At 43.2% G+C, this 27,500-nt stretch overlaps 1 long non-coding RNA gene across 1 annotated transcript; it reads left to right on the top strand.

Annotated features, from left to right (window-relative positions):
• Positions 1 to 668: 668 nt before the first annotated feature.
• On the top strand, positions 669 to 26,533 carry LOC136570980 (uncharacterized). The gene is made up of 3 exons (XR_010785586.1): positions 669 to 764; positions 18,250 to 18,358; positions 26,314 to 26,533. It is a non-coding gene; the product is annotated as an uncharacterized lncRNA (long non-coding RNA).
• The last annotated feature ends 967 nt before the right edge of the window (positions 26,534 to 27,500 follow it).

The following is a 27,500-nucleotide window of genomic DNA, read 5'->3' as shown; positions in this document are numbered from 1 at the left end:
AAAAAAAGAGGCAGAAAAATGTAAGGGAGTTAAAGAGGTTTGGCTGTGATTAACATTACTAAACTTTATGCAGCAAAAGGAGATGGCTTCAGGGACAAGTGACCCTTGTGACAGACTTCCCAAGTCACAGGATGTCAATGTTTTTTGAAGGCACCTACTATGTATTGCAAAGGACTGATGTGAAAAAGTGCATGCTGTCCCTAGACTAAATAAGAGTCCCTCTGTTTCCAACTTAGAAAAGACAGAAAGAAAGACTGAAAGGAAGGGAGAGAGAGAAAAAGCATGTCACAGATGAAAGCACGTTCTCAAAGGTCAGGGCAAAGTGTCCTTACTTCAGCAAATGCTCTGGCGTAACTTCATAATGAAATAATCCTGCTATCTGATACTGCCTGAGAAATAAACAGTGTTTTTATAAAGTTCTTGCCCATTTCACAGCACTTCCCTGTGACACTGTAATAAAGTAGGTTGCAGCAAGTATCCTGCATGCCATGCCTCCAAATGTACCAGTTAATTACTGAGCCCTTTAAACCTACTAACAAGACAAGCCTTGTTCTTTCAACCTATTGCTTTTTGCCAAAAAAAAAAAAAAAAGAAAAAAAAGAAAAAAAAAGTCATTGGGCAAATAAATCTTTCCAGAGAAAACAGATTTGTTTCCAAATCAGTCAACTGTGCTGAACTGGAAAGGAAGAAATGTTATTTTTTCCAGGATGAAAGCAAAACAAGATCTCTCCCTGTTTATCCTGTCTCACCCTTTTCTAAAGAAGGTCAGTTTAATTTCTTCATTACTTTTTCCTGCTGTCTTATTTATCTTGAAGTCTTCTAGTCTTTTTCAATTTCACTGTCAAAGCCCAGCCTAGTTGGTCCAACACAGGAGTGCACTGTGCTTTGCTCTTCACAGCCATGTGAAGATCCTGAATAGAGCTGGGTGAACTGTAATCACCCAGACATTCTCCTTTCTTACTTGCTTTCTCCATGCTCCTGAAAAAAACCATAAATCTCAAGCATTTATTGTTGACTTAGTTTCCTTTTAGCATCCTATTCATTACAGATGCTCCAGAGCCTGTGAAAACAATCACAAATTCAGTCTGCCCCAGCCCTATGTATTGTGCTATGATTAAATACAAATCTTGGTACCATAAGCATCTTCTAATACTGGTGCCTGGGACTGAGTTTGGAAGGAAGGAATGTCAGTACAAATACAAAACAATATATTAAGCCTGAGAAAGGAGCTTTGCTACCCTTAAAACCAGTAGTGTTTGATCTTTAACTATGAAGGAGCCTAGGGCAACTCTTGGGGAGGGGGGGGAGACTACATTTCAGTTCCAGTCAGCAGAGGCCATCATATTTGCCTGTGCCAGCCCAGCTAGAATACAAGTGGTGTTTTGCATGCCACAGAGTCAAATGCAGAACTGATGTACATATCTTTGAATAGCCATGGTCTGTAAGAGAGGGTCATTAGATCAGTTTAATCTCCTAGATGACACCTTAAGGAAAGAAAAATGCATCCTGCTGAATTCTCCTCTAAGTGTTCTCATTGTGCTGGGTTGGTTGCACCAGTTTAACCTCTTCTGCAGTCACGTACACTCCACTGGTTTTGGAGCATCAGCAGAACAGCCTGAAGGGAGGTATATGCCACCTGCCTTATGCAGGTCTTGGAGTGAAAGGCTCTGACACAGGATCAAGTGCCCAAGCCTTATCTACAGCCCCTTGCGCCTTGTGTTACCTCACTGCTGCCTCGGGTGCTGCACATGCAGACTCCACAACAGGAGCAGGGGTTGGGAAGGGATGACTCAGGCACCGTACCCTGACCAGGTGCCTGCACCCCAAATGTGTCTGGACAAGTCTAGAGGCAAACCAGGTTCATGCAGTGCACACACTGGAGAAACTGGGAGAGCCACCACAGCTAAAGGCTCTTGGTGAAACCCTCCAGTGATATCTTGAACCCATAGGCAAATTCAGTTCTCAGCTTGGTCTCTACACAGCTCTGGTCACAGCCCTGTGGTACTATGAAATGTGCTACTTTTAAAACCAGAAAACTACAGGATGTGATATATGGCAATGTCTGCAGGATTCCATGTCTTTGCTAGCAAAATGAGCAGCAATTTCACATTTTTTTTTACAACTCTAGTTCAAGTGCCAACATTAGTTTAGCAGTCCTTTCAAAACAAACCAGTGCTCCTTCAAGGCACTCTTTGGTCTCTAGTCAGATTTTATCTACTGTCCCAGAGCTGCTACTGGATTTATTTTACCACGCTGTTGTTCATTTGCCCAGACACTGGAAGATTAGTTATGCATTTTGCTCTTTTCCAAATTTTGGTGGCCCAGAATGGAGACCTTCCTAGACCCACTGTTTTATCAGAAATGCTTTCCATCTTTCAGTGTTTGTTCCTTTTAAAGGTGATGCAGGGCTTTCTGAAGTTACCTGGGTGCTCCTGCTGGAGTGAGAACTTTTCAGGATGTAGTCAACTGCTTATTTTCAAGGGAAATGTCATCCCAGGAAGCACAAGTACTCTTTCTTGAAGTGCTGCATTTCCCAAGGTACAACATCTCTGTCAGAGAGAAGTGCATGTTTCTACACACAGGTTTCTCTGGCACACAGGTTTCTACTAAAATTAATTGTCTTGGTGGTACTTTCTCTAAACTGGATTCTGAGATGAGAACTGATCCCATAATACCAAAGCCATTCAGAAAATGCTACCTAACTCATCTTACCTCAGGCACCCACTGCTGGGATGTACAGACTGTTGTTAAATGTCAACTGACCCGTTCTCCTGACTATCATGGGAATGTATCCACACTCCATCATCAGTGTTTTCAGTTCTCTGGCTCCCTCAGACCTCTGGGGGTTGTCATTTTGAATTATTGTTAATATGAAAGAAACTATTTCCACAAAAGCAAATGGAGTGGCTGTGAAAATTGTCACACTCCCATTGAAGTCAACAGGAGTTACCTGAGTGGGAGAAGATGGCACCAGTTTTTTCTTTATAACCAGTGTTTATTCATTCCCTCTAGGTGCCCCTAAAAGCTTTACACTGCCAACATTTCTCTAGATAGATGTAACCCAGCCTGCATGAAAGCAGCATTTGCCAGCTGGGCTTCCAAGAAATTATAGTGCACAAATAATTACTCTAGAGGAGAACAGCCTTGGCAGCAACTACCTAAGTACTGGAGAAATGCAAGTAGTCAAAGGGCAAGGCTTTGGAGAGCACTGCTGCAAACTATCTGGTGGAGCGTGTTAGAGAGACATTCAGCAAATGTGACTGAGGCCTCTGGTTCCCTGCCAGCTGCCAGGTTTGGAATTACAGCCATAGCAATTAGCCATGATTACTTCCCGATGTTGTTAAGTACAGTGCAAAGATCACCAGTTGTAGTAGTTTCTTTTTGTGATATTTAAGTGCAGTGCCAGAGAGGAGTATCAGATCTCAGGTCTGAAGACTAGGGGTGCGTTGGCAGGTGTGCCCAGGGAAGAGACAGGAGGATCAATATTTACTGTTTATGCTTAGCAGGTCCCTCTCGAGACATGCACTGGCAATATCTGTTAAAACATTACTGAATGGATAAATAAAGATAATAACCCTAAGTAGTGCTGAAGAGGTTATAAAGTCATCCTGTGACTGTAGTAGTCCAGCCAGTTGCCCTGTAGTTTGACAATAACCTATTCCCTTATCAAAAGCATGAAGAAAAGATCTATTTTGTTGCACAACCAAAAGCAGTAAATGTTAATAAATTATTGGGCTTTACTTAGAACTTCTGTCCACCTTTGGAAGGGCACTGGTTAAGACTGCTAAGATCTCACAGACAAAATTGATGAGCAAGTGTCAAAGTTATATGATCTGTATAAGATCTGTATGAGCACCCTTCATATCAGGTTATCAAAAAAATGTTTCCATCTGAGGTCCTTTGGGGATCATATCGAAAACTGGGAGAGAGCACCTCTCTAGGCAGTTTGGGATACTGGTTGCTAATTACAACAGCAGTAATAACCTATGCAATATTGTTATTTAAAGCAGGGGTAAACAAAATATTCTAAGCTCTCTACACCTTAATTTTGTGTTTCAGGTTTACAATTTCAGTGAGTATAGGATGAGGGCTATTTACTCTATTGTGTAACACCATCATAAACAGTCCTTTTCCTCTTCATTTAAATACTCCCATACTCCTACCTCATATCCTCAAGGCTTTTCTGAAGACTGGGAAGTAAAGATAGTGAAGATAGGGTCTGTGTGGAAAGATGAATCAGTTCAGCAGACCATGTTGGAAGACTTGCTTATCTCTGTTGACATCAAAACCTGTTGAAATGTCAAACTGTTCACCCAGAGATGCCATGACTCCAGTCATGCCTTGTTTGCAAAGTCTGAAGTTGAGGTGTTTGAGCCCCAGCTGTTGTGGTCTGTAAAAACAGTCAATGCACACAGAATTACTACTTTTAAGAGACCGCCAAATAATGTACCATCAGTAAAAATCCAAAGTTTTCTTGAGTACCTTGGCTGCTGGACACCTGCTGTGCAAGAGGTGTGATATAGAGCTGTTCAGTTACAAGTGATCAGGAGGCAGAATCCTTGTTTACCTTCCCCAACAGAACAGATGTGACTTACAATCAGACTTTGGCTAAATGATTAGGAAAGAGCATTTTTGCCAGATCAAATGAATGCCCATGGAAACCAACCGTGGCAGACATTAATTCAGTTAAACATTTGAACTAATCCTCTCTGAAATTCTTTTGGTACTTTTTATTCAGCTTTAATTGTTTCATGAACACACAACAGTTTAAACAGGGCCTTAGAACCTATGTCAAGCCCATACAGTTCATTTGATACAATTTAATTTGACCACTTGAGAGGCATAAACATTCTTAGCATGTAAATTAAAGGTGTCTCTGGAAGGCATTCAGCTTTTTACTAAATGTTGTTAAGAAGTAGACAGAAGCCAAACAGAGGACTGTTGTACAGAGTCAGTAATCTGATATTCTGCTATCATAACCATGAAGTTCTTTTTCACCTTGAAGTAAAAACACCTTAGACTTGAGATTCCAGGATGAGGTGATTTTTTAAATATGAAAGAGTAGATGCTTTGTTCTTCCATAATTGGCAGGAAAAAAGTCTTGCTGAAGTTTGCGAAAGTTTCATTTACGCAAGATTTGGAGTTATACTGCTCCCTTACAGGACACAACCTCGTAAGTTATTGTTCCCAACGTTACTAAAAACTGTGTGGTAGTGTAAGGTTAGCAAGTACAGAGCAAACTGTTTGATTTTCTGTGTCTTCTCTGGAGACAGGGGAAATCAGTGGATAAAAAAAATATAGAAGATATTCTCTTAGCTCAAGTAGGAACATTTTAACTCTACACCAAGATGAAGGCTCAAATTTTCATTAAGTTAAATTGAACAAAAAGGCTTCAAAGACTTGTCTGCATCTGTATTGTTCAGGAAATAAAGATAATCCTATGACTTCCCAGCAAGGTTTGTTGTAATGAAACTGTGGGCATACACAGCTCAGGGAAAAACCTTGTGCACACACTAGGAGGTACAGAGCAGCCTTTGCAAGGATAACAATGCCTTCAGGTTCCTGATTTCCTCTTGGTCTGTCCCTGCTAACCAGCGTAGCTGGAGAGATACATCTGCTTCTGAAAATCCCAAGCACCTGCAAAGCAGAGGTGTCAAAAAGGATTGACACCTATAAGGCATAAAGGCCACTGTGGGCCAGCTCACAGGGAGTTCTGGATCTGCTGAGGAGAAGCAGCTTGGAGGGTGAACAAAATGCAGTTTGTACATTTGGCCTCTGGTAGGTTTGGGTATGGGAGAAGTGAGACACATGTAGGGGTGCTTCAGCCTCAGGCAAAGTGATTAGTGAGGGTATCTAGGCTGCTGGTTTAAATGCCTCAGCACGGGCTGAAAGACAGGATGAATCTTGTTTCCAAAGTTCACAAGAATACCTAGGTAAGCCAGTGGTTACCACTTTGATTTATTATGCAAAGACAAAGAGAAAGAGGAAAAACAGGAAATAATAATAATCTGCCTTCTGAGCTACTTTAAGTAAAAGTGAAAGGACGTTTGTCAGTCAGGCGTTTGGAGAGCAAACTCAGCACAATGTTGAAAACTGGGAGACGAAAATGTTTGGAAATTGTATCCATTAACTTAGCTGCTGTTTTCTTCTTAAGACCTTTTCTTGCCTGCTCTGGAGCAATTCGTGACTTACATTTTGCTACCAATAAACACCAAATGAGTGGTAGAAGCACAGTTTGTCCACAGAAATGGCTGTGGATATGCTCCAACATGGTCCAGACTTCCTAGAAGCTTATCTAAACAAACAACTATATCTTGATGTAGCTTCTCATCCCCAGATTAGGGTCTCCATTTTCTACCCCAACATATTCTATTTTTCTGTAGGTCTGGATGGGTGGATTTCTATCCCTGAGTAGGGGAAAGATGAAGGGGAACATGCACTTATCTACTTTGGCCAAGGGAAGAGCAGGAGTGATGTCCTTCAAGGATAGGTATAGGGTGGATTTCATAGAGAGATGGACCTCAGGGAGCTGCAGAATACAGGAAGGCTGACTTTGAGGGTCTGGGACAGCCAAGGTTAGAGGGGCAGGTGGAAAGAGTAGGAAGTGAATGGAAGAACAAAGTTACAGTGGTTTGGGAGGCAGTGATACAGCAGAGGTAGGATGGAGCAAACTCTGAGATAAATGCTGAAGACGTGTCAGAAAGGGTAGGTAGGGATGAGAACAGCAGGTCAGGAATTTACAGGCTGGGACTGGAGGATAAGGAAGGGAAAAGCAAAATGCTCTGGTGTCTCAGAGGGAACAGGCCAAGGGCAAAGAAATCACAGGGTAGCTCTCTCCTTCCCCACCTTTAATAGGAATTATTTTTATGAGAATGACATGATTGTATAGGATCTCTCTACCCACTCCAAACCCATGAGAAAAGCTGCCCACTACAGTCTCTTTTTACTTTGACCCTTGTGTTAATTTAATTACTTTTAATTAAACTATTTTAATTTTCAAAGGGCTTTTAGGAGAGCAGTACTACCAGTGACCTATGGGAACAAGAAGACTGTCTCGAGGTATTTATCAGTTCAAGGTGGGCCTGCTCTACAGACACCTCTGAGACTGCAGGGAACATATAGTGCTTGCTGCTGCTAATTGCAAACTCACTCAGCAGCAAAAGCACAGAGCTCAGTTCAGGCTGCAAAAACTCAAATGAGACCTTGAGCAACAGGAACACCTTGCAGCTTGGGGGTCTCATTCTTTAAACAGGAACTTGTAGTGCTGTTTCAGATCCCTGGGAGTACCCAAGAGGTCTGGTCAGCCTGACAAATACCACAGGGGTCTTAAATGAAACATATCCCTTTGGAAGAAAGAGGTGAAAGCCATACAGGACATGTTTTGGCATCTCAGATTGCACTAGATGCCTCTGCATGAGTAAGCTGCCCTTGTATTTTCTATAACATTCCATTCTCTACTGCTAAAGAAGAGAAGGCAAGGGCCACTGTCAAGGCCAAGCAGCACAAACTGACTCCTGCCCCTTCTTTAGGGCTTGTGCTCTCCTGTCTAGGATGCTTGGTCTTAGATCTCATCTGAGCAACATGTAGTTTTCCTGTGATTCTGAGAGAAAAATGCTTCTTTCTGTTTGTTGTCTTTTCCAGTGGGAAGCGTGTGAAATACCCTGACAGCTGTGCCTCACTCACCTAAGGGATGTTTTTCCAGAATGCTCACAAAGACACAGCACAGCCTGGGGGCATGCTATTAGTGCGTGAGTGTGAGGACACAAAGCCTCTTGGGCATGGTGGAGGACTGTTTTGGGTAGAGGGAGCCAAACCTGGAGCATTCTGACCTCTCCTGAATATGGGAGAGCTCCATGGGATTTTTTTTCAGAGCAATAAGTATTTGGGATCAGCATGTGCATGACCTTTGGTCAGCTGATACAGACCACTGCTAACATCTGATGACATTTCAGGCCTGAAATGAATCACTGCCATTGCTGTCCAGTTTTCTTACTGCAGTCAGTCCCACACTGAACAAACACTCGGTTGTTTGGCTAATCAGGTAGCAAAAAAATAGAAAAGAAAAGCAAAAGTGGTTGCTTAAGACCCACTGCTTTTTGAGGGCTTGGGATTTCCATTGCTTTTGCTGGTCAGCAAAAGCTGCTAAGCAGAACCAGCCTACTGTGACCCCCTGTGCTCTGCTGTGGGTTTGGGTTGGAGCGTGTTCCCTCACATGCATAACCAGCCGTGAGAACGAGCTGCACTGCCCTGCAAACCCCTCCCAGCCCGCCTCCCAGAGCTTCATGTAGCTCTTGGCCTGCTCTCATTTTGGCACCACTTCCACTGCAGGCCTCAATTTAATGCAATTATTAAATCTAAGATGAATACTCTGTAGGATACTGCCATCAAATCCTAGGCTACAGGTCTGGGTCTCAAGAGATGGTGTTGCCAGTCCTCATGCCCAGAGAGTCAAACATACCCCATGCTACCCAAAATGATGTTTATCCAACTTACTCCTAAAGCCTCCAGCCTCAGAAGGAGCTCTGGTAGCTCTGTAAGTCCCAGACCCACAGCAAAGGCACAGTGAGCCACAGTGCCCCTGTGCTCACAAGCTGCTGCTCTGGGAATCAGGAGAACTAGGCATTGCTTCCCAGTTCACTTGATGATCTAATACCTGGTGACCCTTACAGACTTCTCAAACTTAGGAAAGAAGAAATGATAACATTGACTTTACCATGACAAACCACTTGTATGAAAAGCATTTTTCATGAAGATCTACAGACTAAAAAATTCCTATTAGCAGCATCTAACAGTGTTAACAATTTAAAATAGTCACTATTATTAAAATCACATAATAACTAATTTAAATGTCCTTGGAATACAAAGCCTCATATAACTATTTTTTAATTTTTTTTTAATTTGTTTTGTGGAAGGGAAATTTTAAGGGACTTGTCCCCTTTCTCTGACTTCCGTAAGATTTTGGCTGCAAGTTGCTGGATGGCAAGGGGGGCAAATTTCTGCTCTTTAGTGTACTGTTTTTACTCCATCTCTATAGGACTTCAGCAGGAAAGCAAATGATTCTTTCTCGTAATCAGCTTACTTAATTCCCTGTCTGATGGGCAGTCTGTAGCCAGCTGTCTCCAGGTAAGAACCAATGAGCATGGTGAGAGCATAGGGTCATCATACACACAGTCCTTTGCCTTTCCGTCCTGGAATTTTTGCATGGCCCTGGGGATCTTTAAGGTGTTTTTAGAAGGAAGGCTTCAAATGCATTCCTGACTCCTTTTTTTTGAGAGAAAACCACAATTACATGGGCAGAGAGTATATAGTGAAGGTTTCTGACTGCCAGGCACTGGAGAGAAGATCTGCAGGAACACTTTTGTTTGTGTAGCTTGGGTTATTTAATCTGGAGTGTCCTTTGACTCAACTGCCCTGTCCTCCTCTCCACCAGTGTGCACAGAAGAATGAGGCTCTTGGGGGACTTCCACTTCCCCCACACAGGAATTTTGCCTCTGACATGTATGAGGAGTAGGAACAGGACTGCAGCAATAAATAAATACCAAAGTGATTAAAAACAAATGTGCGAAGCATTATTAATGATACACTGGAGAGAATGGAAGTGTACTATGCCAGAAACACCATCAGGAACAGAACAGATACCAGGGCTACAGAGTCTGATGTTAAAACAGCTGAAGGGGACAAAGCAGTGATTTACTGTGCAACATCTGAGCCTGCAGCTAGCTGGTTCAGGGTTGATTAGTGGAGTTGCCTTTTGAACTAGCAGGTCAGGTCAGGCCCGGGTCTGTGCAGGTAACCTACCTCTGTCAACAGGAACTGCCATGTTTTGCCTTATTCTCAGTATTCAGCATACCCCCTGCCCTTCTTCCATGATGTTTTCTATACTCACAGCTCTTGGAGAAGTTTTGACAACTTGCAGGCCAAATGTCCTTACTTTGAAAGCATTTTTGGAAAGACAGCTGGACTGTCTGGGTGCCCAGCAAAGCCCTCTATTGTGCAAGAGTTTGGTGATACAGGCAGCTCTCCTTTCTATAATTTTTCCCATTTTTCCACTGATATATTTGAAGTGCAACCACCACATATGCAGTGCTTTACTCCAGTAAGTAATTATGTGACAGCTCCTGTTCTGAGCACTCGTGCAACCACGTGCAGACAGAGAAGGAAACAAGTCATTTGCATACAGAGCAAATATTTTGTCATCACCTGCTGTTCATCCTAATGAGATTTTGCCAGACTCATTAGAATGATTCCACGCTTCTTAATACCCACTGGGATTGCTTTATTATTTGATGGAGTCAACAGTTGGCATATGCCACAGTGTCTCTGTATTCAGGTTTCTTGAAACCTCTGAAGGCAGCTAAACAAAGGCAGTGAATAACCAGTTTTGTTTCCTTCTTTCTCCCAGGGTGTCTTAACGCTGACACCAGTGACTCATGAGCACCACAGTTAAAGGGATCTCTTTATCAGCCCACTCCCACTGGCTTCTGGAGACAGTAGGCATCTTTTCACTAGGGACTGTTTTCTCTCTGCGTGGCTGAAAGCAAGGACCCTGAACCCTCCCTGCACAGGACTCATGAGGATTTCTGGTTTTCTATTTCCCCTGTTGGTTTCAAAAATCTTTTTTCAAAAATCATGGGTGGCATTTTTTTCTCTCCTCTTACTCTATCACAAAACTACATAAACAACAGGAAGGAGACCTATTAAGAAATTACAGAAGATCTGGGCATGGCCCAAATCCACATGATCCTTTTTATGTGTAAGCTTTCCATACAAGTTGGGGATCATGGATTAGCTCACTTGGTTAGGACTGTGCTATTAGAACATAGCGCTAATAATGCCAAGATTAAGGGTTCAGTCCCTGTATCAGACCACTCATTTAGGAGCTGGACTCGATGATCCTTGTAAGTCCTTTCCAACACGGAATATGAAAGTAGCATGCTAGGAATTGCAGTAAAAACTACCCCAAAAATAGAGATTAATGCTTTTTCTCTATTCTCACAACTGTAACCTGAGGTGTTCCAATGGGATTACTGGGGTATAATTGGTTTGGGTGTTACTTATCGTGGAGTAAAAACCAAAAATCCTGAAGTGTGATATTGAAGTTGGCAGTGTCACTTTAAACAAATTCACTCGAGATGATTTTTGCTTTGGGAGTCTCCCTTTACAAACAGACCTTGCCAGGAGCCAGAGTAAACACTATGTTAATCTTAGATCAGCCTTTAATTTTCCTACTTCCTTTCCCTTCCCCTTTCCTTTCTATTTCCTTCTAAGACAGCAATATTATAGACATTTTAAATCAGACATGTCCGTAGCTGAACAACAAAATCACCAACTGAGGACAATGAGAATAACAATAAACTCAACATAGTAATTATTTTCCCATCACACAAGCAATTACAAAAGCCAAGAAAGAACAACTGAGTGCTCTTAACCTGATATTGATCATTTAATTTTCTCAAGCCATGTAATATTAAGCACGCTAATGCTCCTACAGGGAACCCTGGCAACAATTAAGCATAGCTATGAAAAAGTCAGACTCATTGCAGGCTTGAGCAAGGAGGATAACTCACTGTTTGTGCCAATGGTAGTAATTATGAGCAATGGAAATAGTGAAATGAAAGGCAGATTAATACTTGGGCATAAGTTCAGCATTTCAGAGAGGGTTGTATCTGGCCAGGTTTGTGTCAACGTGGCACACTCTGTTTACCTGGCATTCCACTTTGGTCAGTGGTTGCCACAGGCTGACTGGAGGTGTAGCTTGTGTCTACAAGGTGAGGAGAGAGCTTGGCAAGAGGTTGGCTCGTGAGCATTGTGACGCACAAGCTCCACATTCATGCTGTGTGCTGAGGCACCATCATAGCCTAACACAGGAGGAGCCAAGTTGGAGCTTTTTGCTTTTGGGCTGGTTCTAAACTTGAATCATCTGTTGTTCATTCCACAGAGCGTGAGCCTCTCTTTAGACTTTGAAGTTTGCTTGCCAAAACAGAGGTTCTGGTTGTCTTGAGCATCCTACCTAGTGTCTAACTGCTCCTCCTAGATACTATTAGTAGTTCCAAATCGTGTTTGCCAGCCTGTGTGAATACTTGAAATACGAGAGAATATCTCAAAAGAAAATTGATACCTGTGTTGATGCGACTGGGTTGCACCCCAGCATTTGGTTCCATGCGCAGCTTTCAGATGCTGCTGACTGCCCTGTCTGGGTTTCAGCTGGCCACACTGGGAGCTCAGGCACCTGGCTCATCTGGAGACACCAAGGGTGTGCTGTATCTTCTGAAAACCTGGAGCTGTCCTGCAGTGGAGTGGTTGGCCTCTGGCTGCCTCTCCAGGCGGACATGTGCCTCCTGTAGGTGCTGTGCCACATCTGCCAGATCAGCCTGAGCACCTCAGCTGTCTCACAGCATCTCAGGTGGTTCATGGTGCTGCGTGTTGGCAACTTAGATGAGCTCATGGAGTTCCTATCAACTGCTTCCAAACAGGGATACCTTCCAGTGCTGCCCTCGAGATTTAAACCATGAGCAAAGGACAAGATTGCTTATGAGAGCAAACTCAGATTTGTGATTAATTTTGAGCACAAAAAACCCCACAAGGAGTCACCATGGGAGGAGGAAGAATGGTGAACAGACACTGTGGGGTGAGGTTTTCTTCTCCATGCTTTCATGGTGGGTGCAGTAGCAGTTCCTCAGAAGCATTCTTTCTGTAAGGATCCTGTCAGATACAGAGGAAACACCAAATTGTAACCATATGTGAGGGCCCTGCACAATGCAATCCCATTCCAACTCCATTAATTTTAGTTTCTGTTATTTCATGTTGTACCACTTAAATGTCTCTTGGCAAATTATCATCAAAGTCCTGCACAAATTGGTAAAACATTGAATTTTTCCTTTCCTGATTCATGTCAAGGAAGAGAGTCCTGATTTAGACAGGTTAAGAAACTCCACCTCAAACCTTCCACTAGTTCTGTAAGACTTTAAAGAGAGTTCAAAATGTTTGAATCGGTGTGCTTTTATTTCCATTTCCTGAGGGAAGCTGGAGTAATTTATGTTTGCAGTATTTCTGACCATCACCAATCCCTCTAGCCAGTGAAGGGAAAGGGGGAGAGAAAGGACGTGTCAGAAAAGTACCAGATAATCAGACATTCCCTCTAGTAAAGGATCATTAGTGAAAGATACGTGGATTCTAATGGTCGTATGGTGTTTAGGAAGCAAGCACAGAATATTCTGGCCCTTCATTTTTTTTATTATTTCTTTCATTTTTGTTTTATTTTCCTTTTATTTTTCCTAGTTTCCATATAAATCCATTCTTACAGAACTCCATGGTTTTCATGATAACCAAAAATTAAAGAAGTCAGAAGAATAAGAGTTGTTAGTGACATAAAACATGGGCAGACATAGAAAATCCTGCCCATGCATAATCTGCCTGTGTGAAAAAAAAAAAAGGGTGGGGGGGGGAAGCACGGAAGCACAAATTGAAATTTTTTCCTTTAAATTAGAATTCGACTTATTTCAAAAATGAGAATATTTAAAGTTGTGATGAACACATGTTAAGGCCAGGATTTACAACATTTAATCATACAATTGAGTTATATTGAAAGAAATTTATTTTGTACTAAGCACTCTAAGTTGAATTACCAATTTTGAGAAAAGGTAGAAAACTGAATTTGTGAAAGTCGTGGACTAAGGAGAATTCATGTCTCTGCTCAACTAGTTTTTGAAACAAAACTGTTTGCTTTGTTTATTCAGCTCAAGTGTCCTCCATAGTATATGTGGTATTGCAACAAGGACATTTTGTATAATAATAATAGTAAAAGCTGCTAGCCAGAGTGTGTCTTCTAGAAGAAGACACACCTCAAAACATATGGCACCAGCCACCTGGGCAGCTGTGCAGGGAAACAGGCTGGGTTTATGAGCTTAAGCTCACTTCTGTGCAAACAGGACCATCCACCTCCTGAACCTTCCCTGACCTTCAAATCCTAAAGCTGCCTTCACATGACACTGCACCTGAACCCATCAGTCGTGCTGCATGAGCCAGCTCAGGTCTGCACCCAGGGCACAGCTCATCTGCACCCAGATAAACTCACCTCGGGCATTGGGCAGAGGGATAAAGCTCGGTCTGCCATCTTATTCACTTTAGGCTGAGAATATCTGAGAGTTAGAGAACCAGGAGGACTTTTTCCCCACTTCTAGACTCTGGGGCCAGAGGATCAGCTGTATTCATCTAAAATCTTGAAAACCTAAGCAATCAGGTCAATTCAACTGCATCATTTTCACAAATGCATCCTTGTAAAATAGATGTATTTCACTTTTCATTTAATTCCACTTTCTGTGGGAGTAGAATCCAACATAAACACAAAAATAACAACAACAACAACAACAACAAGAGATGAGTGGATCATTTACCATTTCCTGCTCTGAAAAAAACTATTAAAGCTATGTTTCCAAGCAAATATATACCATTTAAATCAGGAGCCTCCCATGCTGTTTATCCTCTAGGACCTCTTCTGCTCGTAGCTAACATTAACAAAAAGAACAGAATGTGTTTAAAGAAGCCATACCTTATTTAAGAGATGCAATTTAGTATTTACCAAGCAATCAGAATTTATTCTCCTTAAAGAAGACAAAAAAACATGAATTGAAAACAAGATTAAAAAGCTGCTATAGACCCAGGTTCCTTGCTTGATGGTTTAAAACATGCTCATTTTTATATACCCTGTCCTAACCTATTAATTCTGAAAGCTATCCACATAGGTTCAGTCAAAGGATTCCTTAATTACACTTCCTGCCTTATTCTGAGCCATGGGTAGTCTTGTCAGTCTTGAACATCTTTATTACCCATCCTTCTCAGCCTGCTTCTTGCAGAAAACTATCTCTATCCAATGTGACATTTCAGGAAAGAAGGCTCCTTACAGGCTCCTTTTTGACCAGCAAGTCAATACTCTCCACCTCCCACCCCTTCTACACAACAGAATCAGAAGAAAGTCTTTAATGGAATTCTCCATTGTCATTCTTGCTTTCTGTTTTTTCTAGGGAAAAAAAAAAAAAGCCAAAACATGAGGTCATCCATGCTTTCCTCCAGAAGAGACATTAAACCTCCACCTAAAGCTTATCATTATTTAATTGTTGCTTTATGCAAGCAAATTCTCTCAATATAACCCAGTATCTGATCTTGCTCTACCTTGAACATGATAAAAGCCCTTGAGAAGGGCTGGTCCTATCTCCATCTCAGTTCTGCAAGATCCTGGACATCTTCCAGTTCAGCATCTAACTAGCATGTGAAACAGAAACAGTGCCTAGTGACAGTGATGAATGGTCTGCTCTAGGCTGTTGCCTGCATTCACACTGCTGGATATTCCTACAGTATTTGATTGCATAAACCCTGAAATCCTTTTGTCCACATTAAGGATGTTTGGTCAGCACTACAAGATCTAAATAATCTCTACAGAGGAAACTGGCAAACTAGTGTCCAGTGTTAGCAGAGAGTGTGCAGAGAAAGTCCACCTGTTGAACGAGACTCACTACTCTCTCATGACTATGGCAATATGGAATTATCTGAAGTAAACTAATTATTAAAAATGAAATAAAATTGTCCCTTTTTCTACCCCCTCCCACCATGCCACGGGGCAAGGAGAGCTCTTGAAACAGAGATCTCCCTCAAAGTCTGTGCTGTATTTGCAAACCCATCTGAGGTCTATCATCATGTGAGTCCACACCCTGACAATTGCCTGAAGGCTGGGGAGATATTTTTTAGGAAAGGAGAACAAAGAAGTGAACAGAAAGCAACCCCTCCCCTTTCTGCATGTAATACTTTTTTGCCTGCTTATCATCAATAGATTTTGGAGCCTTGAAAAGCAGCATGAAAGAGATGGGTCCTTTCTGCATGTCAGGCCTGCCTCTCTGCAGCACGGGCTGTGGGTTTGCCCTCACAGTGCCCCTGGCAGAGGGGGCTATGACTGAGTGAAGTCTCATGCAAGGACATCATCTTCCCTTGAAAGGTCTGAAAAAAGCATCCTGACCCCAGCATGTGCCCTTGAAAACCAGGGTAGGGGCAGGAAGAAATGGTTAAATCAGAGCAGGAGAAGGAATCTGAGTTGAATTGGAGTTGATGGGGTTTTTTCATACCCAGAACATTTTGTTGATTTGTTGGTAGCTTTAGGCAGCCACTTTAATAAAAAAATAGTCAACGTTTAGGGAAGACACAAAGAAGTGCATGTGTGTGCATGCTTTTACCAATGCCATTGCTGACAAACTGAGGCTGGATAAAGTACACTTCTTGCTTGGGGGGGATCTAACTGTACACCTTTTGCTACTGCAGAAAGAAAATGCAAAATATATTTACAAAGCCACAATAAAAACATGCTAATGTGTCAGGGGGCCTTTTTTGGCACTTCAACCCTGAGAATCTGCCTGCAAACCCCTTCAATAACTTCTGCATTGAAGGCTCCCATATGAGTTACCTCAGTTAACATTGGAAGGGGTGAAGGATAAAAAAATCCCAGTTGCAACCCCAGCTTAAACCTGCCCGTGTAAATTGGTCCTGGATTCCTATGCAGGTGTGTCAGTATTTTTTTGTGCTTCTGGGCTTGGATCAGCCAAACATCTCTGTTCTGGAAGTCATGTGCCTGCCTTTCTCACCCACTCCTCCACCACACCGATTTCTTTCATGATCATTTCTCCAGCCCATCTCTTCAGGGTGTTCTCAGAAGGGAGAGGGGAGTGAACATCTAGTGTACGGTTGTTGGGTCAGGTTTGTGGGAAGGCCTTTTATTCCAGGAGAAATTCAGGAAGCCTGTGTGAAGGAAAACAGTTTGCTGTGATTAGAAAGCAGGCAACAAAACAAAAAGGCAGAGGCTTTCTGGGTAAAGTTTCCCCAGGGAATTGCTGCAAGCCACAGTCCCACTATGAAGATGCTTTTCATTTACAATCACAGAATCATTCAGGTTGCCAAATCCACCACTAAACCGTGTCCCTAAGTGCCACATCTACAGTTTCTCCAGGTACCAGTGTGCTTCTGGTCTTGATAGAGTAAACAGTAATCAGGTTGTATTTTACTTCACCCACAATGTATTTCTAGAGCATATTTCTGCCATTAACAAGTGGCAGAAGTGCAAGGAGCATGAACCCATCTCAACACACATGCAGGAAAGGTTCATCCAGCATCCCAGTCATGGAGCTGCCTGCTGGCAGGAAAAAATCAGCACCAGAAACTTTAAATTTTCTTGCCCAGAGTAAAACCAGAAACATTGCTCCAGTGACACAGTGTCCCCTTCTGCTTGTGCAGGCAACTTAAGGCTGGGGCTGGTAACTGCAACCTGTGTGACAAAGCCTCTTGATGGGTGATGCAGCTGGCAGGACTTGGATAGGATCCTTCCCCTCAAAAGCTGCAAAAACAAGACTGGCTTACTTTGGGTCTTTAGCTCTGTTTTAGCATTTGATAAAACACATGGCATTATAGTCAGGAGAGTCTGCCTCTCCCCCCAAGACGCTGCCCAAGGAGTAGACAATAACAAGTAGCATTGATTTATTGCTGCAGAGGAGGTAGAGAAAGAGGAATGTAATAAATGCTGAGGAGATGAGAAATGCACCCATTCCCTCACCCCCTACACACTCACAGGCACTCTGGAGAGGGAGAGGAGGTTATCTGCCATGAACCAGCACATTGCTGAAATTCTAATGAAACAAGAGTCAAAGCAGGTAGGAGGTGGTAGAAATGCTGAGCTTGATGCCCATTTATCATCTTCAAATGCTGAACCCAAGTTGGAGAGGAATGTTGAGAGAAGGGCACCCTTATTATTTGCAAAAATATTTAGTAAGAAAAATAGAGCTAGCTATTTCCTATGTGTAATTAGAATAAATAAGCTTTATTCCAAAACAAATCAAACTCCCTCTTTGAAGGAATACTAATAAGCTTGGCAGAACAGGCACACAAATGTTAGAAAACACTAATTTAAAATTACCTTTGATACCTTAATGCATCTCCCATACATACAAGAATTATGCAGACATGTTTTGGGTTGTCTGATCAGGCAGTATTTTCCCACACAGCTCCTTCCTTCAGTACACAAATTAGACCCACTTTGTGGCTATGGCAGCACCTCTTCTTCATGTTATTCCAAAAGCTAGAAGGGAACAAGGAACAGGACTGTGGGACACAAAAAAGTACAAAATTACATCCTTGGATATAACCCTTTGTTCCAGAGAGTTGGGAAATACTGTTCATCCAGTAGGTGGGTCCTAATTGTGTCCTTTTACTTTCCAGGTGCCTACCTTCCAAGCCCAGTGGTTTGGTGTGCAGAAATGCTGAGCTCCCAGTCTCAGCTGAGACAGGCAGAGAGATGCTTCAGTGATTCACACCCTCGTGTTGTACAGTAAGTGCTCTGAGAAATCAAGCCCCAGTGGGTTCAGGCTTGGCAGCTGCAGTGCTGACTTAGATGCCCATTTGCCAAATGACAGTATCATGATATCTCATCACAGAAAAGTTCTGCTAAAATGAACCAGCTAATGGCTGGGGAGTTCTTGTTCTGCAGTGGCAAGCACTATAGAAAATCCCATGAAGAAAATATTTCAGGATTCAAAGAGCATGGTATAAATCAGGAATATAGTGGAAAATAACAGATTGAAATAGGTGCTTGCCAGCTGAGACGTGTTTTTCTAGTGCACAGGATGAGGCTGAAGGACTTTGAATACATGAAGAAACCCCAAGTACGTGTGTGCAATTAAAGACAAAATTAAAGGGAGTTAAGTACTGTTGCATGACATCCACATGACTTATCAGCAGGGTAAACACCATGATGCTGAGATTTGCCAAGGCAGCTAAAAGACCACACCTGTGGAGTGAGAGCTGGCTCTTACACTATGTGGGAGATAAAACATGCTGTCAGCAGTGGTTTCTCACGTAAACACTGACAGCAGTGGACTGGTGAAATTTAGGAACCAGCCCAGTCCAGGCTATAGATTAGTGTTTTCTCTTGGGGGCAAAACTTTAAATGGTTACCCTTGTACCTTCTGCCTCACACCCTAGCAGTTGGCTCACTGCAAACTTTCCCCAGTCTCAAAAATTCAGTCCAGTTCTGTGAAGTCTGGTGTTTGGCCCATTCTCCCACTTTAAATCATGGTATACTGCCTGTGTCAGCCCACCTCACCCAGGCCCTCCATCACTCTTCCCACAGTAACCATCAATTTAAGTTGTGCCCATATGGTCCAATTCTGTTTTGGTCAAGGTCTGTTTTCCTTTCTCTCATACAATTATCTTTTCATTTACAGAGCACTGGAGAGTCTCAAAGGGTTAGTCATATCATTTTTTTACAAACCAATCTTTTCCCTCAATCTAAGTCTTGGCCATGAGGAACAACTACACAAAGTTTTTCTCTCTATCTAAAGTAATTCAGCCTCAGGCAAACACCTGGACTGGAAAACTTTACTCCCAGTGGTCAAATTTTGGCAACAATGTAAATGACTGGTAAATGAGAAATCTTAATAAAATGCAAAACTGTCAGAGCCACCTGTAAAAACCTTGAACTCTGGACAGAGCTCAGCTGCTTTAGTGTCCCCAGCCTCAGATGTCTGTCCTGGCCATGTGTTGTGTATTTCAGCTCAGAGCTGGGTATGCACCAGCCTCCCATTTAGCTCTGTCACCCTTGTTTCCATCAAAAGGAAAGCTGCAGTGTGACCTGGATGACTGTAGGGCCAGGACCTCCTCAGCTCTGTTCCCTGAGCTGGGTAGATATGAACCCCAAGAGAAGCTCCTGAGCCCTTGAGATGAGCCCTCCTGACATGTCCCAGTGAGGACAGTGGTGGAGCCATGGACTTTTATCTTCAGAGGCAGGCAAGAGATGGTCCCTCAATCCCTCAGGACCTGCTACCCTAACAGGTCCCCAGGGGTACTTGGTGGTGACCAACATGGTCAGCAGGGTCTTGCTGTAGGGTGCAAAACCATTCCCCTCCATTTCTGACAATGTGACCCAGCCTTCAGCATACCCTGTTACACGCTAGTGTAACATTAAACATTAACTGGAAATAAGTGAAGGTCTCCAGCTCTTTCTCCTTACTGTGGACCTACTCTCTGGCCTTGAGCAAAAAGCTAAATTTTTCTGGGAACCAATTTCCTCAGCTAATAAAGTCTGTGGTTGGATGCAATGAAGATCAATTTATTAATGTTTGTGTAGCATGGGAATGTCCTTGAGGGGAAGGCTCAGGGGAGAGCAGCATTGTTACTCTTATCTCCTCCAAGTTAGTATCTAACACATCTGCTCAGCCTGACTCAGTCCCCCATCTAGCCTTTTGCCTACTAGAAAGTATAGCAGAGTTTCTACAGTACAATGAAGCATTGGAAATAAACCGAGACAGGGATTTATAGCTGCACTTTCTTGCAATGTGTTATAATAGCCAGCATTATTTAATCACAGAAACATGATCTGGCCACAGCTAACTAGCTTTGCTCAGGTGTGCTTGTAAATTTAATTTGAGTTCCTCTACCTTGTGCAGAAGTTGAATGCAGGCTAATGTGTGTGCTGGAAAAATAACAAATCATATTATGGTATAGAACAGGAAACCTTTCAGTTTCACAATAAAATAATGCAATTCAATGCATGCAGTATTTATATAGCACCATTCAGAAATGTATTTTAAATCTTTTTACAAACCACTCGCATGCTATACCACAGCCGACATGTCAAATCCTATTAAAGAGAAGAAAGCCATTGTAAAAACAAGTCTTCAATATACATTTAAACAAAGCATTCATTGGGAGAGGAGCCCACTAACAATTGGAACTATATAGTTATTATTAATACAGGTCCTGATAAGAAACTGAATCCATGGCATAAAATATTTATCCAGTATGTTCTCTGCATAAACACCAGTATAGTGGGTTTTATTTTAAAAATAGTGTCCTGAATAGCATGATGGATGAGTTTGGATGCCCTTTTCCACTTGCATTATCCCAACAAATGAAAAATGGAAAAAAGGAGGGAAAAGAAGGTGGAACAGAGGCAAAAGGTGTGACAAACTCAAATCCTCTCCCTCATTCTGCTGCCCATGTGCTCTCCATGGTATCCGGTGCCTGATGCTTGCTGCTTACTCCATTGTGTTCCCTGACCCACCCACTGACACGTTGCCATTGATCACCCACATAGCTTTAAGCATTTCCACCCCCCTGCACTGAAAGCTTTTGCAAGGCAGCTGAGGGACCAACCACTGTAATGGGTCATGTGGTAGGAGGAAGCACATTTTGGGCCATGCACATCCCTCTGCATCAGCTCTGGGGCCTGACAGACCCCTCACAGCCACCTGGTTGGGCAGAGGTCCCTGCTCCTGGGGACTGAGGGGTGACTGCTGCTATGGGGCTTTGGCTGAGAGAGGCACAGGCTGCTTGGCTGCTGCGAGATGTAGCTTCTACACTTCTGCCTTGGCAATGCACCTGTGGTAGGAAGCATGGGAGAAAAGCCAGAAAGAAACCACTATATTGGGAATGTACTGTTCAGTAGTACAAACAGCTGTGAAGAAAGGACCAAAAACTGCCCTTGAAGTCTCATCCTGACTTGGTTGTAGGCAGTCTTGCTGCTGCCTTCAGAAATATTTTTACAGTCCAAAATGACTAGAGAGTATCTGTGTTGGATTTATCATAACAACATAAGAGCATGTGCCAAAATAGTATGTCTAGCCCTGGAAACAGAAATGACCTAGCTTTTCATCAACAAAGAAGTTGGAGAATAGTATACAAATATTAAATATTACTGACTTCTTTTCAGATGCACCTTATGAATGAAACTGAATGCTGGTTCACTTGGATTCCTGGAAAACCTTATCTCTAAATTGTAATGTCAAATTAATATAGTAAAGAATTTATAACTTGTGCTTCTCTGAGGTTGTTTCACAGCTTGATTGCTTGCCAGCAGTGCTTTGTCATTCACTACTTCCCACTGGCATTATCTTAAAACTAATACCAACAGCCAGTTGTTCCGGAGAGCTTAACTGAAATGTGCAATACTGGGAGACACAGCCAACACAACAGTTCCCACTTCATGTGCATTTATAATGACACAAGAAGTGGTGCTTATTGTACAGTCAGCTCTGGTGCTCTCTGAGATGACTCACCTTCTCTCACTCTGCTACGCCACGCTGACTTTTACACATATCGTCTATCTGCATGGATAGCCAGACTCATCCTCTCTAACTCTGAACTTTTTGGCTGGGATCCTTAAATTACAGTCTGTCTTTGCTTTAGGCTCTTCCTACAGTCAGAGCAGGGGAACATGCACCTCACGAAGGTGGTTCTGCTCCTTGGTGGGCTGAATCATTGCCGGAAGGCTGCACCCCCTCCCTGTTGCTCCATTGACTGGGGAAGGAGCCCCAGGCAGGGCTGGCAAGCCTGCTGTGTGCCTGCCCCAACCAGCCCTCCCTGCTGCTGCCAGTGGGCTGAGAGGAGGCCTTGGAAGGTGTGAAAGCCTTACTGACGCTTGTCGGCGGTGACTCGACTGCTGGCTTGGGCAATCCAGTTCAATAAATAAATGCACACAGCCAAGCCCAAGATGACTTAGGTGGCAGCCCCACTCTGAATTGGAGAGGTGCCCCACCAAGCCCCGGAAGCTGCAGTCAGGCTTTCCCAGCTTGCAGTGGCTGCACTTGCACAGTCAGTGCAAATCACACAGCCCCTGACCTCATGCAGGGCTCTCCCCAGGCTGTTTCCAGACAAAGCCCTCATTTCACCTCTCCTTCCATCACAGCACTTTACCTTTGCTTGTTTCCCAAGTGCTTACCATGTCCCTGCTGCCTGTTTCCTCAGCTGCTGCCTCACACATGCTTCCTCCAGTGTTCTCTGGGTACACCCTCTCCCTCGAGCATTTCTCTCCTGCATTGCTGCTGCTCTTTCCCACCAAGCACGATTTCACCCCTGAGTTTCAGACAGCACTCCAGACATTCCCCAGACTCCAATTCTTTGGGGTCATGTCCTGCAGAAAGCATCCACTGCCTCCAGGGACCTCAAGTCCCTTCCTCAATCATGGGGAAGATGATAATTAATCATAGAGCTGAAGCACTGGGTTTTGGCTCCAGCCACAAACCAGTCTATGGTCAGAGAAAGAGATTGGAGCAGCCCAAGGGTGTTACAGATATTTTCATGGAGTAATGGCTCCCCAGTACCTTGGTACATGGAGTTACCTTCTCTAAGCCTGCTGAGCATCTGATCTGCACTGTTCCGCCATCCTGTGTCTTTTGGGTGTGAGGTAGAAATCATTTTCCTTAACTTTAAATGTTTCTAAAATGAAATAATTTTTAGGCTGGAAGTCTCTGCTTGTTAGTGTGAAGTTACAGACAGGGACTAAGGGGTTTCTTGTGTAAGTGTGCAGGCTTCTTGGCAGGAGGCATACAATCCTAAAATGGCAGCCAGATTATGGAGTGACATGGCGAGTGTCCTGGTCCACAGGGTGTAGGATACTGCAGGCATGTGACAGCCCAGTCCCCTGGACCTGGGATGCAACAGGGGATGGGATGCAACATCCTGGGATGCAACAGGTCCTTTCCACAGCAACAACAAACCAAACTGTGTATTTTCCACCCCAATCTTTACTCTACTGTTCTAGGCTTCTGCCATCAAGCCTAGAACAACCCAGATACTCTATAAAGCAATCTCCTGTCCACATTAGAATAAATTTATGGTCCCAGCATTATTTCCCCCTTCTGGTCTGGGCAAAAAATGAAGAGCAGGATTTTTGCCTCTGGCCTGAAGAGACTAGAGTCAGACTTTTTATCCTTGCTGAAGAGTCGACTACTGTTAACTATACACCACGAGGGGGTTATTGCATTTACAGAGAATGAACTCAAGGCTCAGCGTTTGAGGAGCATTGCTCACAGAACTACAAAGAGCTCTGCATGGCCTATTAATAGATTTGGTCATGGCCCAGTGCAGCTGTACGGCCACTGAGCAGGACAATATGTTCTAATGGTGTTTAGTTGGCTGATTACCACATCAACTTACTTTTTTACCCCCACGTTACTACTTCATTTCCCTCCTACTGTTTCATGCTGCTGATTGATCCAGAGCTGTGGGTAGAGGAAAGAAATGTATTTATATTACAGCATAACTGATCTATATTGCCAAGTTAGAAGTGTGTAAATGGAGGGCAGGTGTATTTCACAGCTGCTTCATCTCTGTTGTTTTGCTCCCATGAGGAGCAAAGCAGTGTATGTGGGTGGGTTGGGGAGTGGGAAGGAGCAGGTCAAAGCACTGTTTGTGTGACATACCAATGACAACCAGTGAACTCTTGCACCTGCGTGCCAGCCTCAGGCTGTCAGAAGCATCAGAGACTGAAAAAAAATCCAAAATGTAACAATTTCTGCTCTAGTAGGGCATGTATGTGTGCATAACAGCACCTCAGCAGAGAAAAAGTTCCTCTAGTCCAAAATACAGCACAACATGGAAGATCCTTGTCACCCTGATTTGTCAGAAATATATATGCTGTCCTCTCTCACCTCCAAACTAGCTTTCCAGGCTTGGAAGGTCTCTCTGTGCCTGCAAAGGCCAGCCTTGCCCAGCCCATGCAGAGTTGAAAACCCCAGTGTCACCATGGCAGGGCTGTGGAGCTCAGGCTGAGGTGGCTTGGTTGTTGGTGATAAAAACAGAATATAAGTCCAGTCTTGTGAACAGTGTGGGGCACACAATTCACTGACAAGGTAGGCCAATGGTTTGTGCTTTTTTGGGTCCATTCCTTGCATGGGCAGAGCCAATAAATTGGAATCACAGAACAGCCTGAGTTGGAAGGGACTCAAAAGGATCTTTGAGTCCAACTCTTAAGGGAATAGTCCATATAGGGATCTAATATCCTGAACTGGGAATATCTCCCAGTTCAGAGGAGCACCCAGGGTCACAGAGAGTGATGCTCTGTGAGCTGTGTCTGGCTCACGATTGGTGGTGCAGGCTCTGTAACTTTCCTTGGTGCGTCAGGACCCTTTTGCAAGAACCTCTGACTCAGCTGTGAATCTTACTGTCAAAATCCTTGTACAGGATGTTATCCTTAGGAAAACAGAGGTTTAGTTTGGTCCCAAAATGGATATATTTGAATCCACACACCTGAAGTCTTCTGACAGTAGCACTCATGGTGCAAAAAGCCGCAGTGCTGCAAGATCCAGCAGTTACCTTCTTAACCACTTCTTACAAGTGTTGAATAGCATCACAGCTATTTTGAAGGTGATATTTTGAAGAACAGCTCCAAGCTCCTTTTGCCTTTTCAGAGCTGAAGGAGTAGCTAGAGCAAGAGAGCCACGGCAGCCAGAGCAGCAGCAGCAATGGATGGTGCTGCTGAGGTGCTGCAGCAGCAGAAGCACCAAGTCTCACAGCGAGCATCTGGCTTTGGCACACCACCATTAACAAAGAAAGAAGGCACAGAGTAGAGCTCCGTGGCAAGTTCCAGGCAGGGGAGCCAGGATGTGGCAACTCCGTGAGTTAGCCCTGCTGTGATAACTCCACAGATGCATTCTCCTCCCCTAAAATAAACCTAACTTTGTCAGTACACATGGGATAAGCTGCCTCAAATTTTCCATGGAGTAATATTTCGGAGACCAGGCAATCATGCTGGGAGCTGTTGCCGTTCTAGAAGGTCACACCCAAGTTTGCCACAAGGTCACTTTTTCACATTGCCAAGCCTACACAGGGGAGAGTAGCCAACCCAAATCGATGGAGGAATGCAAACAGAGCGTCTCAGCCCAGCGTCCTCGTAGCCACCTCAGCATAACCCTGTGGGTGAAGAGTGGATGAGAAAGGAAAAGAGAAAGGCAGAAGGAGAGAAAGTTCTGTGAAGCAGAAAGGAGAAGGCATTTGGGCTTTTCTCAGTTGTTGCATGGGGCTTTCTTTTTAAGATAATTATTTTTAAAATACAGCTCTGCAGCATGAGATAAATGTCCTGTTGTTCCTGTGGGATATTTAAAAGTGACTCATTGAATATTTCAATAGCAATGTATTATTCTAGAGAAGGAAGATTTGACAGTGAAAGAGAGACTTCACTAAAAATAAGGAGCAGGCGGCAGTGTACTGAAAATTCTGCTCTACAGCCCAGTAGGCATCTTGAAATTTAGCTGTATATCTGTTTTTAAAAGTTTGGCTTTATTTAGTGGTATAAGTTGGCAGTGGCCTCTTGATTTCCACTGCAGTAGACTGGTTGATACTGGAGAAGGAATGAATTTCATTATGTGTGTTAAAAAGAAAAAAAAAAAGAAAAAAGAAAAACCTGGAGGTTTTGATGTGGAAAATTACTTCTCCCTGACGTTAAGAAATACTGTAACACTGCTCCTCCCTATAATGCCGGTACCAAGACCACACTTTTTATTTCAGGTATAGCATGATGTCTGGAAAGATGAAGTTCAGAGACTTCAAGAAGTGATGAATTCGTCATACCCCCTCAGGACTTATTTCAATGCTTAATTAATTGCTGTTAAGATGTGCACCTTATTGCTAGCTGAAACATTGTTATCTTCAGCCTCCAGCCATGGGATCTTGTTATGTGTTGCCTGGTAGATTAAAGAGTCTCTACAATAAAAATCTATGCAAAAAATTCACTTGTTACAGAATAAAAATTGGGTGAGGCATATCAAATTGCAGGTTTATAGGTCACAGGAAGGTTTTTGAATAATTTTGTGCTGATTGCTTGTAACAAGTGCTGACACCACATTTAGAAAAGAATGATAGCTCTTCTCAGTAATTAGGGAAGCCTGAAGGGCCTGAATATGAGTATGGTTTCAGATGGACTGTAAGCCTTAAATTTGGAGAATAGTTTCCAGCACTATATTTTTCTTGAATGGTTCATCTGGGTTTCTTATCTTCTTTGCCAGGTGAGTCACTTCCAGTGAAAAGTACAATTGTTACAAAGAGCTCAAGAAGAATAAACAAAAGACATGGGATTGTTCTCCTCTCCCTAAAGTGAGCTAAAATCACAGCCTTTGCCTGGTCAGGGTTCGGACACATTTGGAACATATTCACACCTCACGCTCTGCATTCTTCTTGCAAATAATACATAATTATGGAGACATAGCCCCAAGTGGAAAAGGCTGTTTACACAAGCACATACAGCATACAGAAAATAATACTTTTGACATGCCTGCTTTAGAGATACTTAACAAGTTAATTTCTTTTTATTTCACTTGAGGTCTGTCCTAGCATGCTAGTAGCTGGGCTCTAAATTGCCTTACAGGGATTTCCAAGAGCATTGTGATTTTTATTATTGTTTTCTGAATCTCCTCCAGTTTACAGATGTCTCTTTTGTACTGAGGCACCCCTTTGTCAAACCACCATGTAAGGAAAATCAGTAACGAGGTAGTTGCTGTGCAGCATAACAGTTTTCAATTCCTGATGCAGGGAAAAGGAAAGCCAAGGAACAGGATGTGTGACACTGAGCACTGTGAAGCCTCCAACAGCCAGAAAACATCACACAATAATTGAATGGTTTGGGTTGGAAGGGGTCTTAAAGGTCATCTGGCTCCAATCCCCCCGCCATGGGCAGGGACACCTTCCACTAGACCACA

Source organism: Molothrus aeneus, chromosome 2 (genome assembly GCF_037042795.1).
Source record: "Molothrus aeneus isolate 106 chromosome 2, BPBGC_Maene_1.0, whole genome shotgun sequence".
NCBI classification, from domain to species: domain Eukaryota; kingdom Metazoa; phylum Chordata; class Aves; order Passeriformes; family Icteridae; genus Molothrus; species Molothrus aeneus.
Note: the sequence above shows the minus strand (reverse complement) of the source record. Positions and strands in the feature narration are given on the sequence as shown.